Here is a 6,101-nt window from a genome sequence, read left to right on the forward strand (position 1 = left end):
TGAATGCTCCGCCTCCTAGAATACGAGTCTGCGAGCGATGGTCTCGCCCGACGAGTGAAAAACCAAGTCTTTCTTAGAAACATCGGTTTATTCCGGATCAACAGAAAAGTATTAAATAAAAAAGAAACAGCATTAAAAAAAACTGCGCTGAAAACATGCCGTCGAAGTGTGCGACAATGGACTATGAAGAATAAAACGGAACATGGGTCAGGGCTTCACTGCGGCAACACAAAACACGCTGCGACGTGAATAGGGCGAGTAATAGGGTCAAAGTGTTGACGACGGTACAAAAGCATTGCTTATCGCGTGGCAGCACTCACGATAATACTCCTAAGGCATTCTTGTAGGCACTGCTTCCGTCTTCGTCTGGCAGGACCCCGCTCCGTCGTCCGTGTACATCCTGCCGGCCTGGGACGCTGCCTGGCCGCTCTTCGCTAGCCGGCCGCCCGGCGAAAAAGCCCCGAGCTATACATCTGACGCGCTTATCTACCCTTGGTCTCGCGCCGATAACATGCCGCCTCCGCTCCAGGCAGCTCGTTCATGCGTACTCGCGCTGCCCGGGCAGACAGCAACACAAACATAAAAACGTGCGCGCGGTTTGAAACGCTAAAAGGGGCTGTGAGGCCCCACAACAGGAAGGGAAAGGCGCTGTATCTGTTGCACTTGTTTCTGTGGACACCTGAACCGCGCCATAAGGGAAGGAAGGAAGGTGGGAGTGAAGGTGGATAGAGAGAAAGAGGAGTCTGTAGTGGAGGGCTAGGGAGTAATTTCAACCACCTGGGGATCTTCGTGCGCTGACATCACACAGCACACGGACACCTCTCCATTTCGCCTCCATCGAAACGCAGCCGCCGGTGATCGGGCCATGAAATTTAAGGTGAAGTTGGTTACTGCAACGCGTGTTGGGGAGAAGCACGCCACTCAAGGGCTGCTTTGGCTTCATCACATGACAGTAATGTAGTATGAAAAACGAGCGCAATTGATGGAGGGCCGCCACTTATGCCCACCCCACATTCACCTGCTGGCATCATAATTTCTCAGCACCGGCAGTGGTAGCTGATGCCCGTGTCCGTGCATTCAACCTGTCTTCAACACGCAGAAAGCGAGATACACCTGAAAAGAAATGCAGCTTGCAAGGGCCGTAGGCTGCTAAATATATCGAACAACCAGAGAAATTGTAGTTCCATATACAGAGTCACTTTCGTTTATTTATGCACAGAATATTTAAGGGGATAATGTGTGCTCTCTGTGTTGTTGGCAAGACTGCTCCTTCAGCGCCATCATTACAGAGAGACACAGCTGGCAAGCTCATCTTGGCAAGTTCCTTCAGCGTCACTTGATCTAGCTTGTTATTGTGAACCCCTTGAAAGTCGCCAGCTCAGCCATCTTAGCTGACGTTATGAGAAATGACTTGTGAGGTGCAAACTCAGCATTTTCAGTGGACATTGAGGAACTTTTTTACTCAGTGCCACACGATGAACTGTTCGTAGCAGTGAGGGAGTGTATTGAAGAGGCGGGACTGGTTTCGTTTCAAAATTGGTGCGTTGTCAATATTGATTCCTTTCTAAACTCCTGGTAGTGTACCTGAATTCCACGATTATTAGCTACAGAGAGCATTGCTATGTTCAGAAATGTAGGATTTGCATTGGCTCAAGTGTTGCCCCTGTGTTGTGTGAAATTTTTCTCGCTAAGTTTAGGCTGCTGCTTCAGTCTGATTTGAGCGATGAGCATGTTGTGCATATTTTTAGATATATGTCGATTTCTTTGCTGTACTTAAGCTTTCTCCTGTCGATGACCTGGGTGTTGCTGCAGACTCGATCTTAACTAGATTCAAAGGTATCATGAATTCATTGAACTTTTCCATTGATTCCATTCAGTTTTTAGATATTCACCTGTATTTTAATCCTGTTGATCACATTTGCTGGGCTTACGAGCCTCGGTCTAAGAAAGCGCTACTGTCTTTCGACTCCTAGCATTCGAAGCTTATTAAGCGAGGCATAGCAGCCATATGCCTTAGGTCTTCTCTCCTCAAGTCGTGTCCGCACAAAGGGGGTATTAGTTTCGAGACTCAGGTGCGAAGACTTAAGGAAGCAGGCTTTCCTGACGATGTTCTTGTAGCAGTTGCAGAGACTCTCAGGAAAAAGACTACATCAAGTAAAAGAACGCGTCCAGTCGCCACAGGGAAATGTACCAGGCGAACATAAAAGGAAGTTTAAAGTTGTGCCCTGCGTACACAAGCTTTCGCACAACTTGAACAGTGGCAGCGATATCGTCTTCTCAGCTCCACTCAAGCTTGCAAGGCTATGTGCTTTAGTTGACCATGAAAGGGATAAAAAATCAGTATGTGGTTTTAATTACAAAAATCTGCATGTCTCATTCGCAACTGGTGTTGTTTATCGGATCCCTCTCCACTGTGGGAGCGTATATATTGGGCAGACGGGCAGATGCCTAAATGCGAGACTGAGTGAACATGCCTCTTCACTTCGTCAACAAACTGATGAGCATTTGCCTAAGCACTGCAAGAGCTGCAAAAACTGCTTTCCCCTCCTGAACTGTACCAAGATCTTGGGAAGCGGTAAAGACCGATTGGCAAGAGAAATCTTCGAAGCGCATGAGACTGCGAAATGCAGTACTGACACGGGCATTACTACACCATCTGTTTATCTTATGGAAAAAGAAAAAAGTTTTACATACGTACTTGAGGTTACACCTGATATCATGAGCGATAACTTTTGGTTTTTTCGGTTTTTACGTGTTTTAGATTGCCAACGAACAGTGTTATCAAATTTTTCTAGGTATGTGCAGGCGCATTGCTGCTTAATGAAGGGACGTTTTTTTCGTCGTATGATACCATTCAGTTGTAAATTCTAGCTCTGTCCTGTCCTCATCTCTCTAGTTCTGTTTTAACGCTACGTTTTTTGCTGAACTTTGTTGGTTATTACCAACAAAGCTCAAAAGTTCAAAATACCCAGGTTCGATGCATGCGGCCCTGACTATTTTTGTCCACAATAGCTTCTGCTAGTAACTTTTATAGATGAGGACTCTCGTACGTCTCGAAAAGGGGACATGGAGGTTAGTAATTGTCAAAGTGGCCATACAGGTCTTTGCAAGTGTACAGCAGAACCTTGATGCATTTTTAAAAATATGAACTACCTGGGAAAAAGTATGATCCAAATTTTTGGATTTTGAAATTTTTAATTGTTTGAATGAGGTACAGAGGCATTTAGTATTTACACTTTCATAGTACAAAAATGTGAATTGTACAAAAATGTGAATTAGCATTTATTGAAATCTGGTGTGAATAGCTTGTTTTTTCATTTCTTAAGAATTCAGTCCGCATTTCCTTTTTTTCTAAGTGCAGTTTAATTTTAGCAAGAAATCCAGTCCATTGACAGCAGTGTCAAGCCAAGATCGCTTTCTTTGTTGTTTTTGAACACTTTGCCCCCTAATACCAATGCACTGTGGAGAGAGAGAGCAAACTTTATATAGTGCAAAAATAATAATAATAATGTAGAGCTCCCGTGGTTGGGTCCTCATTCCAGGACTCCCGCGGCCTTTGCTGCCCGGCTGGCCCGTTCAACCAGCCAAAGCTGGTCTTTCGATTCCGAACTGGACAGCGTAGCCTCCCATTGCTCCGGCGTGGCGTTGTAAATTATAGGCTCTACATCGATTTTCTGGCAGGCCCATGTAATATGATAAAGTGTCGGTTTCTGTTCACACCAGGGACATGTGTGCCTGCATGCAGTCGGATGTATCTTGCTGTATAAAGACAGGCATGGATAAGAATTTGTTTGTAGCTGCCGCTAAGACACCGACTGCTCCCTGTTTAACACTTTGTGTGGCGGAGGATACCGCCTTCTGGTCCCCCGGTAGTGCACCAAAATGTTTGCGTAGGTATGGATCACTGCCTCGGTCTCTTTGACCTCTGACCTCCCTCGGTTTGCATAACCTCGAGCTATGAGATACTGTGAATGCCTTTGCAATGACTGACAGTCACCACATTATTGCTATTCATGCTGCTTCCACCGCTCGTATGTAAGTGCATAGTTCCTCCTAAGGCGGTGCAAAGAAGCCACTGCGTTTCTCATAAAGTAATGTCTTCGAGGAGATGGGCACATCATAAGTTGGTTCGGTGTCTTTTTTTTAATACTTTGCCCTTTTGCACGTAGATTAGCTGCTGTTTTTCATGTCACATGCCCCTTAGGTTTGGCCTTCTCATGTGTTAGCACATTTCTAATTATCACCAACTATACAACTACAGTTTGCTGAAAGTTTGAATGTAATAACTGGGAAATCACTTGTCTGGGAACGTATTAACCAGAAGAAAAATAGTGCAACTCCATTTTTAGCATACGCGATGGGAAATTGTGTGAACCGGGAATGTATCAACGTGGTTGTGTACTGTATATACAGGCAGCTGAGGCAGTATGCTATAGGGTCTAGTCACGTTGCATTTGTTCTGTGCGTGCGACTTTGGGCTAGGCATACAACAGTGCAGCCAAAGGAGAAGAGTGTGATGGTTGTGCTAACCTAAGTTCCAGACCGCATATTCTAACAAGTACATATTTAAGAAAAGCCATCAACATAGCAGCCCATGCACAGAGATGGAGACCGGTTGATGTCCTCGGACTTGTGTCCTTGAAATCTTAACTTTTGCCGGTGTGATTCCGACTAGTCTGCCGATCATGCCCAGCATGAGTCAATTGATTGGAAGTTATGTTTAATTACGACTCGATAGAAATTTGGCAGTGTAATTCATATGTACAAATATTGCAATTCTTGTTTGCACATCACACTGCATCTGCTATCGTCTTATTAGAGCATAGGTGAGATGAGCAACAACTGACGAGTGAGCCCGTGGCGACGTCTAGGCAGCGTTCCACATTATGCAGTCAAAGTCTTAGTCTGAATAAGTGACAGTCACTTTCATAAAGGCTGTTTATGAAAATGTTGGGTAGCATGGCCAATGGTGAACATTGCTGCTAAGCACGATCTGGCTGTCAAAATGTGCAACTGCTGCTAACTACTGTGCTAGCACTTTGCAATCCGTTTTAATTGCCGGTTACTGATTAACACATGCTTTCTGCGCACAATAGGCAGAATCGCTAAACCAGCACAAAGGCCTGATAAGACTGGCTTGGCTCGCAAGGGTCATGAGACAAGTCACATGCTGTGTGATGAAAGCATAAGTGTACGTAAACAAAGTGACAGAACACACTTACATAAATGAATAACAGAAGTTTTAATGTGATGGAGACTTAGTAAAATGGTGGGAACAGCGTGTCTAGGTCCGGTCGGCACACTTAGAGCGATTGCTGGTGACCCATTTCCGCATTTCTCAATATTCGCTATTGGCAGCAACTGTTGGCAGTGCATCGGTGATTCAAGCCCAGCTGCATACCTTCTTGTGTTGTATGGATCCAATTCATAGGGTACGCATGGGTGGATACCAGTGAGTAATCACTCCATTTCAACAAAAACATCTCCATCTTGGGGGAATTACTCTAAATTGGACTTACACATTTCCCACTTCAAGTTATTGATCGGTTTGCTCTCACACCATGCTAGCCTTCCTGGTTGGCTCAGTTGGTAGAGCGACTGCCCGGATAGGTCGTGGTCCTGTGTTCAAACCCCAGATTAGGAGGAACTTTTCGTTTACTATGAAGTTTGAGAAACCTGTATACCTTTCCTTTGTAGCCGTATGGCTGCGCTTGGGTGGATGTCGGTGAGTAATCGCTCCCTTGTTACAAAATAATCTCCAGCTTGGAGAATTCCTCTGAACTCTGGATTAACCCTTCCGTGCTGTAATTGGAGCTTTGGTCATCTTTGTTGTTCTTAAACTGCATCTCACCATTCAGCACAGATATGAATTCCTTTCGTTTCATTCTGTGTGGTTCCTCCTATGCATTAAAATATCTGCACTCATCACAAGCTGCTCATTATTTGTGTGCTAAATCGATTTCTGCATGGACACTGTCGCTTGTAAGGGCTATACCGCTACCGCATCACTTCTAAAGAAGGCTGCAGATAAGGCTTTGTTACTGTTTTGGAGCAGTTCTGCCTTAATATTTCCTTCAGTTGACATGTACATCTTGCAGGAA

The sequence above is a fragment of the Amblyomma maculatum genome, chromosome 8 (assembly GCF_055883805.1).
Source record: "Amblyomma maculatum isolate TAMU_Amacu chromosome 8, ASM5588380v1, whole genome shotgun sequence".
NCBI classification, from domain to species: Eukaryota; Metazoa; Arthropoda; class Arachnida; order Ixodida; family Ixodidae; genus Amblyomma; species Amblyomma maculatum.